The 14,086-nt window shown below is 41.5% G+C and overlaps 1 protein-coding gene across 1 annotated transcript in view; it reads right to left on the bottom strand.

The window, feature by feature from the left end:
• The window catches only part of LOC124269762 (neuronal calcium sensor 1-like), a 75,581-nt gene that overhangs the window by 42,917 nt on the left and 18,578 nt on the right, over positions 1–14,086 (bottom strand). The gene's annotated exons all lie outside the window — the stretch shown is intronic.

The raw sequence follows: 14,086 nt of genomic DNA, 5'->3' as shown, positions 1-14,086 counted from the left end.
TGGTTAACTTTCATTTTACTGAAATTAATCTGAAAAAAAAAGCCTAACAATTTGTTAATATAGTACACAGGTTATTGGATAGCTGACCAATGATTGTAACAGTGACATGGCCACAGGCACAATACGCAGAGGATAAAAACAGAAACATGATAAACTATGAGACCAACGATACTTATTACAGTCCGTTTCTTTCATTTGAGACCGATGAATTGCTCACTAACACAAAATCTAATTATTGCAACAAAACCAAATTTTGCACAGTCACATGAAATCGACAGACCAACTCTGATGATTTGTCTCATAAATATGGACACCCGAATAAAAATGTTGTTTAACAAATGATCATTATTTTGTTGTCACTTTTTGCCTTTTGTTTACAACTGGTAGAACAGCCAGGTAATCAACAAGCATGTGTAGTGAAATTTCAATTTCACACGTGCAACTCGCAAACCTGGCTGTTCCACCAGTACATGATTAATCAAGGTGTAATTTTGGCTTTTTTTTCAGTACCTGCACAGAGTGCAGCCTGGCTTATAGTTTTGGCTGCACCATCAAAATTTTGGTTGCACCATAAAATAATGTCACTGGTTCTAAAAGTTACATAAATATTTATGTCACGATACATAAGTTTCATGAATCGATACGTATCACGATACCCATGTCATGATTTGATAAGTATCATGATAGCTATTTTCGCGGCATTATTGCGTAAATAGTTACATTTTGAACATTTATATTTCCTATTTTATAAATGTCCATTAAAAGATCAACATATTTTATTCTCAGATATAAAAAAGTTCTAATTTCCTATCTTTGTGCAGGAAAATATAACTCTCATAACATAAAAAAACCATTATACAATTGCAGAATGTAAATGATACATAAACATTTATAACCGATACTTTCAAAACTAAATATCCAAACAGTTTTGAATGCATCGATAATTGCATCGTCTTAGAAAAGTATTGATGTATCGGGATCCCTAATAAATACAGTCAGGCGGCATCCCTAATATCCATATTTGTTTAGCAATTTCATCTCCTATATATTGTAAACACTCAGCATCTGACACATTCAACAGAACTAATTAAGACCCCATCGATGATAAACCGGCGCTGATTCTGTTTTGTTTAGCAATTTTATAACAAACACTTCTCACACATTTATTTATGACAGATGATTCTGTTTCAATTTTGCTTTACCTTTATTTATAAATTTCAACTATATGATTCCTTCTACGTAACTGACTTATGAGTAAACAAATGTTCATGCTAACTGAGCTTGTACCAAGTTGTGTTGAGAGAAATGTGTTACTTACAGTCACTTACTTCCCAATTAAAACACACGATGACAGCTGTAAGATGTTGGGAGATTCATTGTAACCTGCACCAGGTGCAACCTCTAACAAAAGGTAACCTTCACAAGGTGCAACCTGTAACTAAGGTAACCTTCACAAGGTGCAACCTGTAACTAAGGTAACCTTCACAAGGTGCAACCTGTAACTAAGGTAACCTTCACAAGGTGCAACCTGTAACTAAGGTAACCTTCACAAGGTGCAACCTGTAACTAAAGTAACCTGAACCAGGTGCATCCTGTAACTAAGGTAACCTGCGTCAGGTGCCACCTGTAACTAAAGGTAACCTGCGTCAGGTGCCACCTGTAACTAAGGTAACCTGCACCAGGTGAAACATGTAACTAAGGTAACCTGCACCAGGTGCATCCTGTAACTAAGGTAACCTTCACAAGGTGCAACCTGTTACTAAGGTAACCTTCACAAGGTGCAACCTGTAAGTCAAGGTAACCTGCACCAGGTGAATCCTGTAACTAAAGGTAACCTGCACCAGGTGAATCCTGTAACTAAAGGTAACCTGCACCAGGTGAATCCTGTAAGTCAAGGTAACCTGCACCAGGTGCAACCTGTAAGTCAAGGTAACCTGCACCAGGTGAATCCTGTAACTAAAGGTAACCTACACCAGGTGCAACCTGTAACTCAGGTAACCTGCACCAGGTGCAACCTGTAACTAAAGGTAACCTGCACCAGGTGCAACCTGTGTAACTAAAGGTAACCTGCACCAGGTGCAACCTGTAACTAAAGGTAACCTGCACCAGGTGCAACCTGTAACTAAAGGTAACCTGCACCAGGTGCAACCTGTAACTAAAGGTAACCTGCACCAGGTGCAACCTGTAACTAAAGGTAACCTGCACCAGGTGCAACCTGTTACTCAAGGTAACCTGCACCAGGTGCAACCTGTTACTAAAGGTAACCTGCACCAGGTGCAACCTGTCACTAAAGGTAACCTGCACCAGGTGCAACCTGTTACTAAAGGTAACCTGCACCAGGTGCAACCTGTCACTAAAGGTAACCTGCACCAGGTGCAACCTGTTACTAAAGGTAACCTGCACCAGGTGCAACCTGTCACTAAAGGTAACCTGCACCAGGTGCAACCTGTAACTAAAGGTAACCTGCACCAGGTGCAACCTGTAACTAAAGGTAACCTGCACCAGGTGCAACCTGTAACTAAAGGTAACCTGCACCAGGTGCATCCTGTAACTAAAGGTAACCTGCACCAGGTGAATCCTGTAACTAAAGGTACCTGCACCAGGTGCAACCTGTAAGGCAAGGTAACCTGCACCTGGTGCAACCTGTAACTGAAGGTAACCTGTGCCAGCCATTGTTACCTGCACCAGGTGCAACCTGTAACTGAAGGTAACCTGTGCCAGCCATTGTTACCTGCACCAGGTGCAACCTGTAACTGAAGGTAACCTGCACCAGGTGCAACCTGTAACTAAGGTAACCTGCACCAGGTGCAACCTGTAACTAAAGGTAACCTGCACCAGGTGAATCCTGTAACTAAGGTAACCTGCACCAGGTGAATCCTGTAACTAAAGGTAACCTGCACCAGGTGAATCCTGTAACTAAAGGTACTTGCACCAGGTGAATCCTTTAACTAAAGGTACCTGCACCAGGTGAATCCTGTAACTAAAGGTAACCTGCACCAGGTGAATCCTGTAACTAAAGGTACCTGCACCAGGTGCAACCTGTAAGGCAAGGTAACCTGCACCTGGTGCAACCTGTAACTGAAGGTAACCTGTGCCAGCCATTGTTACCTGCACCAGGTGCAACCTGTAACTGAAGGTAACCTGTGCCAGCCATTGTTACCTGCACCAGGTGCAACCTGTAACTAAAGGTAACCTGCACCAGGTGAATCCTGTAACTAAAGGTACCTGCACCAGGTGAATCCTGTAACTAAAGGTAACCTGCACCAGGTGAATCCTGTAACTAAAGGTAACCTGCACCAGGTGAATCCTGTAACTAAAGGTACCTGCACCAGGTGAATCCTGTAACTAAAGGTAACCTGCACCAGGTGAATCCTGTAACTAAAGGTACCTGCACCAGGTGAATCCTGTAACTAAAGGTAACCTGCACCAGGTGAATCCTGTAACTAAAGGTAACTTGCACCAGGTGAATCCTGTAACTAAAGGTAACCTGCACCAGGTGAATCCTGTAACTAAAGGTAACCTGCACCAGGTGCAACCTGTAACTAAAGGTACCTGCACCAGGTGAATCCTGTAACTAAAGGTAACCTGCACCAGGTGAATCCTGTAACTAAAGGTAACCTGCACCAGGTGCAGGTAACTAAAGGTGCACCTGCACCAGGTGAATCCTGTAACTAAAGGTACCTGCACCAGGTGAATCCTGTAACTAAAGGTAACCTGCACCAGGTGAATCCTGTAACTAAAGGTACCTGCACCAGGTGCAACCTGTAAGGCAAGGTAACCTGCACCTGGTGCAACCTGTAACTGAAGGTAACCTGTGCCAGCCATTGTTACCTGCACCAGGTGCAACCTGTAACTGAAGGTAACCTGTGCCAGCCATTGTTACCTGCACCAGGTGCAACCTGTAACTGAAGGTAACCTGTGCCAGCCATTGTTACCTGCACCAGGTGCAACCTGTAACTGAAGGTAACCTGTGCCAGCCATTATTACCTGCACCAGGTGCAACCTGTAACTGAAGGTAACCTGTGCCAGCCGTTGTTACCTGCACCAGGTGCAACCTGTAACTGAAGGTAACCTGTGCCAGCCATTGTTACCTGCACCAGGTGCAACCTGTAACTGAAGGTAACCTGTGCCAGCCATTGTTACCTGCACCAGGTGCAACCTTTAAATAAAGGTGACATATGCCAGCCATTGTTAACATGTCCCAATGCAGGTTGTAAATAGCAAAATAGCACCCTGTTAATGGTGCTGATAATTAACATGGTGTTAACAAGGAGACAGACACGCACACTTACAGGTGTATATAAATAGTTTTAAATAGTTTTAATTTCTATGGAAAGATATGCACCATTCCTAACTGGCCGTATACATTTATATTGTTATTGGAGAAATCACTGACCAAACTATGAACTTACCTTGTTAAAGTAAAGATAAATATTCCAGAACAGAGTAGCAAATACAGTTGGATGGATACGGGACGCAAAGTCATACAACACTCACTGTGTGGAAAATCATTCAGATCAATAGTGTAAAAACAGTTGCACAAGATGTGCTGAGTGGCAATTAAATCGGATCAATAGTGTAAAAACAGTTGCACAAAACTCAAGTGGCAATTCAGTTTGATAGTGTAAAACAGTTGCACAATACCCATTGAGTGGTAATTCAATCAGATCAATAGTGTAAAAACAGTTGCACAAGATGTGCTGAGTGGCAATTAAATCGGATCAATAGTGTAAAAACAGTTGCACAAAACTCAAGTGGCAATTCAGTTTGATAGTGTAAAAACAGTTGCACAATACCCATTGAGTGGTAATTCAATCAGATCAATAGTGTAAATACAGTTGCACAAGATCCACTGAGTGGCAATTAAATCGGATCAATAGTGTAAAAACAATTGCACAACACTCATTGAGTGGCAATTAAATCAGATTAATAGGGTTCATACAGTTGCAAAATATTCATGGAGTGGCAATTCAATCAGATTACTATGGATATACACTAGTGGTGTTCCGATTAATTGAAATAATCGAAGATTGGTCGCAGTGGCCAGCCGACCAAGCAATCGATCGCATGTTCTCATGATCGAACACAAACAATTTTGGAACCGCTTTAATAGAGTTTGAAATACTTGAAGATGGAACATATTTAGGACGTTGTCCGTGTTTAATTCTTAGAAAACTCACTTCACTTTCTGAAAAGTCATGACTGAATATTTCTTGAAGAATCTGGGAAGTTTATGTTACAATGGAACTGAATCATTTTACACTGGATGTGAAATTTGCAAATGTAATTTGTGCAGTTTCTCAATAAAAAAACAACAAAAAAACAGAGAACCAAATGTTTTTTTCTTTACACTTATTTGCAACTACAACCTGAATAGGAAAATCTAAAAAATAACGCTAACCAATTTTTTTCAATGATTGGTTGTTGGTATTGAACCAATCATCAATTGTGAGATTTCAACCAATTCCCAACACTAATATACACTATAGCCTGACACAATAGCAATTTAGTTAGATTACTATGGATATACACTGTTGTCATCTAACCCACTCAGCCACCATGGCTCCACAACCAGATAGGGCTCCACAACCAGACAGGGCTCCACAACCAGACAGGGCTCCACAACCAGATAGGGCGCCACAATCAGACAGGGCTCCACAACCAGATAGGGCTCCACAACCAGACAGGGCTCCACAACCAGACAGGGCTCCACAACCAGACAGGACTCCACAACCAGACAGGGCTCCACAACCAGACAGGGCTCCACAACCAGACAGGACTCCACAACCAGACAGGACTCCACCTTTCACTTTAGTGTGCTGGTGATTAGGTGTCTGTCTCTAAGAGTGTGGGTTCAAATCCACCATGCACCAACAAAAGCACTAGAATCTGTGTCATATTACCAGGCGTAAAGCCACTGTTATCAGTAGGATTAGACATTTCAAATGGTGTATGCCATGTTTTAATGTTTTACAAGCTGATACTTTCCATGATAAACGTAGGTTACATCTTATATCAAGGAGTCTCTGGGAACTCGATGTCGAAAGCTTCTGGTTGACTGGTGTTGAAAGAGTTAATTTCCACCACTGAATTAACGACTGTTAACAACAGGGGTTGTGAAAGCAAGAAGCTGAACACTTGCAGCCTTGATTGATTTCACATAAATATTCGTAATCTGTCTACTCCAACCATCAATTTGTCCATCGGAAATGTCTCAGGGGACCGAAATGTATTATCTAGTTGTCCAGAATATCTAATGCTATTGAATCAACTCGAGTTGTCAGCAACCAAATGATAACACATTCAGGTTTCCTCTGTCACCATGGCTATAGTTTTATGGTCGCTTCTATTTAATAAGATTCTACAAACTGAGAGGAAATCCACTAAAGTGAAAGTCTCATGAGACGGTACAACTTCGCCAAATTGGATTGATCGTACGATTGTTGATGCAATTATCCGATTCCAAACTTTGAAAGCAGCCTGCTTGTCTATCAATATGAGAGACTGAAACAAAAACACAGCAGAGGTGGAATTTTAGATATAGACGCTACATGTAAGGTCACAATTGGTGATCAGTTCCTCAGACTTACATGCTTGATTCCACAAGAGTCAGTATGGTTTCACGCTGTTTTTAGCAATATTCCAGCAATGATCGCATCAGGAGGTACCAGAAATGGACTTCACACATTGTACCCATGTGGGGAATCGATCGAACACTGGTCTTAAGCGTGATGAGCAAACGCTTTACCCACAAGGCTACCCAACAGGAAGCCAATCCCCCATCCATATTTGATTGCACAGGTTCCGTGGCAAGCTAACTCAACACAGAAACTTTACGCATCTTCACACTTTACAGCATATCTAATCACAAATGCTTGACCAAATTTCACTTTCAAAAATGAAAATAAATTGGCAAATAGTCTCCATAAACGGAAAGAATCTGGGGTTAAAACAGGTATCTGGTGTTTAGCCTACTGAGAAACCGATTGTCTGGTCCAAAATGATTATATACAGACAGACGTCGTATAGCTGGAATATTGCGGAATGTGGTGTTAAACAACAAACCAACCATCCAACAACCAACTGAGTCTTTTTTCTTATTCTTGAAGAAATACGACCAGCGGATCCGTAAAACAAGAAATAAAATTGGTCTGGCCTTATGTAAATATAACATTAAAACTAGGGCTGCGCAATATAACCAGTTTACCGCTATTTACTGGTTCAGACATGAAAACGATAGGTATTGCGATACACTGATCGAAAACCGGTATTTTGACATGCATTCGGAAAACTTTGAACGGAAATCTTCGGATATTTCTGTTTTTCATGACGAGCGAATGCCTTAACCACTCGGCTACCCCACCGACCTGCAGTTTAAACGAACAAAGAAGAGTAGTCTCTTTGAGTTTGTCATAATTGTACTTTACTGTAAATCTGTGTATAGTGTACCACCGCTCTCTTAATCTACTGGGCTAAGCCACCCCATATAGTCAGGCCATGACAATGCCTGTAACTCAATCTGTGTATCGCTGATGTGACACTGGCTGAAGAACAGAAATCTCCACCCAATGACCAAAGGTGATCACAATAACTTGTTGACAACCCAAAATGAAATGTCGTTACATGATACAGCTGTATATCCATGGTCATCTCGCTGTACAAATTGGCCATTTGCTTAAAGAATAGATGACTGGTAACATGAGCCATCAATAACAATCTGTTTATATAATTTGGATGGTAAACAGTCCATAAGTCCATAGGGTCAAAGTTCTGTATAAATAGCAAGGTCATTTGGTTAAACAAGGAGATACTCTTAAGGGGACACTACCAGAGCTCTCCTATAGACACTACCAGAGCTTTCCTATACAGACACTACCAGAGCTCTCCTATAGACACTACCAGAGCTCTCCTATACAGACACTACCAGAGCTCTCCTATAGACACTACCAGAGCTCTCCTATAGACACTACCAGAGCTTTTCTACAGAGACACTACCAGAGCTCTCCTATAGACACTATCAGAGCTCTCCTATAGACACTACCAGAGCTCTCCTATAGACACTACCAGAGCTCTCCTATAGACACTACCAGAGCTTTCCTATACAGACACTACCAGAGCTCTCCTATAGACACTACCAGAGCTCTCCTATACAGACACTACCAGAGCTCTCCTATAGACACTACCAGAGCTCTCCTATAGACACTACCAGAGCTTTCCTATACAGACACTACCAGAGCTCTCCTATAGACACTACCAGAGCTCTCCTATACAGACACTACCAGAGCTCTCCTATAGACACTACCAGAGCTCTCCTATAGACACTAGCAGAGCTCTCCTATAGACACTACCAGAGCTCTCCTATACAGACACTACCAGAGCTCTCCTATAGACACAGGTTTAGAAATCTCTTTGAAAAGTCTACTAGCCATGAGGACTAGTGACTCTCACCAAACTACTAGTCCACACACAATTTTGGTAGTCCTCAAATTTCAATCTTTCATAAACCAAATAATTAATTTGACTTAGTCAAGCAGTATTGGTATCATTCGAAAGCTCTGAACATCAACTATATCACTATACCCTTGCCAAGAGTATTTTCACAGTTGTAAGAAGCGATTTTATTGGTTAAAGATTGGTTTCTGATGACGCTTTTCTGTCACAGTCTGCTACGAGGATCGTGATTGGTCAAAATCACACACGTGACCTAAGGCAGCCAATCATATTACAGCAATGGATACCATCCTTGTTAACGAAAAGTTTTAGATTCAGACGAAAGTTTTGGGTAAATTCATGCTATTCTGAACGTGTTACGCACAAGATCACTACCTATACGTATATTCTGGACCTTAGTGGACGTATCATGCTAGGTTATGACCTGTGACAAAAATGCTTCATGCTTATAATTTAGCATTAAACATCGTATCCGAGCACGAAGTTCGAGGCGACGAAAGCCGAGATGTCACTTGAATTACATTACACGATACCACAATAAAGATGGGAATAGTAGTTATAATGTAGGTTTGACAACTTTTATGAGTACTGTTATTGAATATATTCTTCAGTTTATTCAATTTGTTTAATTATTATCACGAAACATCGTTACTTTGCTCTTTGACAACTTTGATGTGGACCCGTTGCTGAAGCATGTGTCCGAGAATTGTTTTTTTCCAATAACATTGCGAAAATTTTAATTTTGTCGATAATATATGGTCATTTGAAATGTAATAAGTGTTTTCAGACATTGTGAAAAGTGATAGATTTAATTAATGAATCATATGTTAGTTAGGTTCCTAAAGTTATATATCATTTTGATGTGACTACTGCCTGGTAGCCTGTCGGACTAGTACTGTTAGATGTTTTAGTAGTCCTCCGGGAGATTTACTAGCCGTGGGCTAGCGGACTAGCATAGATTTCGAACCCTGTAGACACTACCAGAGCTCTCCTATAGACACTACCAGAGCTCTCCTATACAGACACTACCAGAGCTCTCCTATAGACACTACCAGAGCTCTTCTATATACACTACCAGAGCTCTCCTATAGACACTACCAGAGCTCTCCTATAGACACTACCAGAGCTCTCCTATACAGACACTACCAGAGCTCTCCTACAGACACTACCAGAGCTCTCCTATAGACACTACCAGAGTTCTCCTATACAGACACTACCAGAGCTCTCCTATAGACACTACCAGAGCTCTCCTATACAGACACTACCAGAGTTCTCCTGTAGACACTACCAGAGCTCTCCTATAGACACTACCAGGTTCTCCTATACAGACACTACCAGAGTTCTCCTCTAGACACTACCAGAGCTCTCCCATAGACACTACCAGAGCTCTCCCATAGACACTACGGAGCTCTCTCCTGTACAGACACTACCAGAGCTCTCCTATAGACACTACCAGAGCTCTCCTATAGACACTACCAGAGTTCTCCTATACAGACACTACCAGAGCTCTCCTATAGACACTACCAGAGCTCTCCTATACAGACACTACCAGAGTTCTCCTGTAGACACTACCAGAGCTCTCCTATAGACACTACCAGAGTTCTCCTATACAGACACTACCAGAGTTCTCCTCTAGACACTACCAGAGCTCTCCTATAGACACTACCAGAGCTCTCCTATACAGACACTACCAGAGCTCTCCTATAGACACTACCAGAGCTCTCCTATAGACACTACCAGAGTTCTCCTATACAGACACTACCAGAGCTCTCCTATAGACACTACCAGAACTCTCCTATACAGACACTACCAGAGCTCTCCTATAGACACTACCAGAGCTCTCCTATAGACACTACCAGAGCTCTCCTATAGACACTACCAGAGTTCTCCTATAGACACTACCAGAGCTCTCCTATAGACACCAGAGCTTTTCTACAGAGACACTACCAGAGTTCTCCTGTAGAGACACTACCAGAATGCTCCTAGAGAAACACTACGAGAGCTCCCTAAGAGAGGCACTACCAGTACCAGTGCTCTCCAAGAGAGACACTACCAGAGCTCTCAAAGGGAGACACTACCAGAACTCTCCAAGAGAGACACTACCAGAGCTCTCAAAGGGAGACACTACCAGAGCTCTCAAAGGGAGACACTACCAGAGCTCTCAAAGGGAGACACTACCAGAACTCTCCAAGAGAGACACTGCCATTGCTCTCCCAGAGAGACACTACCAGAGCTCTCCAAGGGAGACCCTACCAGAACTCTCCTAGAGAGACACTACCAGAGCTCTCAAACTACCAGAACTCTCCTAGAGAAACACTACCAGAGGTGTCCAAGGGATGTTTCTAGAAGTTCTCCAGCAGACTCTCAAGATTTCATAAAATGTGATAGGACTCTAAACATGACAATATCCATGACATGCTCTGGCCCTCATTTAATGACTGATTCAGCTTAGAACACCGCATGGTAATGTTTTTTGTAAAGTTCACCTTCAGTTGGCTAGCCATGGTATTAATTTCAGACATGTCATAGTGTGTGATAATTATGATTAATTTGTCAAGAAATTATGCATGAAATTGTTAGAATATTTTCAGGTTGCATATGAGCCTGAATCCTTGGCCTTGTAGAATTTCTTTCTGTCTACCAGTACAGTTGCTACAAAGCAAGGCATAATATTGAAAATGATGCAAAAAGCAATGTCAGACCAGTATCCTAAACCAATGACATATTTTCCAAAATAGACATTTTGCTGACAAAACAATTGAGTATAACATGCACAAAAATTCTTCCTTCGTGACACAAACAAACCCCAACATATTGATCATGATCACGTCTTTTGTCGTATCTACCCTGCAGTCATTTCAGCTGTCAAAACTTTTATCAAAAGCACGTCATAAGTAAATCCCATCTTCACTTCCCATCGAGGATCCATAATAAACTAATATCCACACTTTTACAACATCCATGTTTGATCTCTCTAGCTCTCACAGCCTGGTCCCATCTGTGGGGAATTAATGAAAGACTTTGTCAAGCATGAAAAAATACCAACATAAATCTCTGGCAAATAGCTGGACAAGTATCTGTTCACATAGAGTATGAAGCTTCCATTATGTGTACCAGATGCCCAAGAGGAACCTGCCACAATCCAGGCCTTTGGCTGATGTTCTCAGACAGTGATTAAAACCCCACAAACCCTTTCACCATATTAGGTCTAAGCATAACTAGTCCCCTAGCCTTACTCCAAGGCTGTACTGAAGGCTCAGCCCTTCAGAGGCCACGATAAGCTGCATATCCGGGTAAAATACGCATAGAAAATTTCAAATTACGCATTGAAAAATAATTGTTGCGTACCAATTACGCATTTAAAATGTTAGATACACAAAAAGTTTAAAACAATTGCGTACGGAATATATTTGTAAAAATAGCTTGCGTAATGAAAAGGACATCGATTGCTATCAAGTTGTACTGTTAGTATAGGACTAGTGTTATACTGTCAGTATAGGATGAGTGATTTTTTATGAAATCATTTCCATTATGTTTAAGTTGGTTTTGATTAGGTATGACATGAGGCAGAACATACCTGCTTAGTAAACTTACTCAATGACATAATACTTAGGTGCGTAAAATGACTGAAATGCACACATATTTGAAAGCAGTGGGTAACTGAAAATGAAATACCCAGTCAACATTCATAATACCCACTCCAAAAAAATACAGTGTGTACAGTACCCACATGAGCTAAATCTTATCTGGAGCTCTGGCCCTTGAATGTATAGTAATTCTATCCTATAAAGAGGAAAGTCTAGATAAGTGGACAGCCTTGTGATAAACAATTGTACTGACAGGCTGTATGGTCAGACCTAGTCTAGGTCAGAACCTGATATGGCCAGCTCGATTGTCTGTGTTGCAGCTACTCAGTCCCTGGACGCTGTCACCATCATCCTTTCCCTTTCTGATTAACAATGACACCTGGGAATGTTAGTTCCCAAGTTCAGCAAGGCAAAAAAAGATCTTCTGCTTGGTTTAAGGATGCCAATTTGTTATTCATATTTGTTACATATTATCATTCAAACTATAAATTATTACCTTACAGACTTGTGCAAGTATACAACTCCCCTGCTGCTCTCCTCCATAACAGGATATATGAGAACAGCCTAAAAAAGAGTTCAGCCCAAAGTGTTAGCTGTACTGAATGCTAAGCCCATGGATATATAGCAGGGCTACAGATAAGGGGCGTACAGGCGTAATATACGCCTCAAAATCAATTAAGTACGACATAATATAAGATTTCAAGCGTATCGTGTGCGCACATAAATACCTTTGTCGTCTAACATTTAATTTCCGTGCGTATCGTGCAATTGTAAATCTATTTCGGACATATACTTGTCAAGTTTCTTTTGCGAAACACAATTTGACACATGAGGAAACCCCGACAGTAGGAATCCCTTGCGTTGCCATGCAACAATATGTGTCACTATTTTTCGATTGGCTAAAAACTACACTGTTCCTATTTATATCCAGTCGGACCTGACATTTCACGCATCACATGGTTGCTCAGTTATTTCTCACGCGTCTTCAAATACAAATATATGATTGGAAATAGTGATCGATGAATCGTCCAGACAAACCACATCACCAACTCGCTCACACAAAAACATGTCAGTACTCCTTCAAAATTCTCAGTACACCTCCACTTGCAATATGATGTGTAAGTACACTCGCACCCCCAAAAGTTATCTGGAGCCCTGTATAGTAATTATATTCTGTAAAGAGGAGGCAAGTGTAGATAAGCAAACAGTACAAGGATGCCAGTCTGTTATTTATATTTGTTTAGAATTTTTCGTTTAAGCTATAAATCATGAGCTTAGAGACTTGTGCAAGTCTACCAGTCCCCCTGCTCTCCTCCATGACAAGACATCCTGAGAGCAGCCTATAATAGAGTGCAGCCAAACTGGGGGACTGACTTAACATGGATTGTAACAGTGGGTCAGCTGGGTTTAAGGTTGCTTTGAACAGAATGTCAATGCAAGGCTTCTTAATGTAGGAGAAAAGCTCCACGTGATGCAGGTCTTTGACATTTATCCCTTTGGTGAAACCCCCTCCAGAGTCAGGTAGCTCTTCTCAGACAAGCCTGGAACAGTGATCGTGCAAGACTAATGCTTAGTCTCTGAATATATATAATTTTGATGGTAACAAACAAGCCCATTTAAATTGAAAAGGAGCCCCAGGGAGACCAGAGATTCAGAACCTGAGGACTTGCTTTATTTAGGGCTTTAGCACTGTAGAGAGGGCTTGGCAGTAGGGAAAATAATGTGGTTCAGGGACTGTGAGACAGACTATGATCGTGCTTGAGACAGTGGTGTGACATAAGGGCATTGCTATGAGTTGCTTTTATAGGACTTTCTGAAATATTGGACCTATGAAGAACCGGGTTAGAATTGGTCTTCAGCAAACCATGCCTGTTGTAAGAGACGACTAACGAGATCGAGTGGTCAGGGGTCAGGCTCTCTGACTTGGACGACACGTCATATCCCAATTGTGTAGATTGATCCTGATACTGTTGATCACTGGGTTGTCTGGTACTAGAGGTGTGACGATACAGATATTTCACGATACGATACGTATGGCGATATCATGG

The sequence above is a fragment of the Haliotis rubra genome, unplaced genomic scaffold (assembly GCF_003918875.1).
Source record: "Haliotis rubra isolate DU_JTF1 unplaced genomic scaffold, ASM391887v1 Scf147, whole genome shotgun sequence".
NCBI lineage: Eukaryota > Metazoa > Mollusca > Gastropoda > Lepetellida > Haliotidae > Haliotis > Haliotis rubra.
Note: the sequence above shows the minus strand (reverse complement) of the source record. Positions and strands in the feature narration are given on the sequence as shown.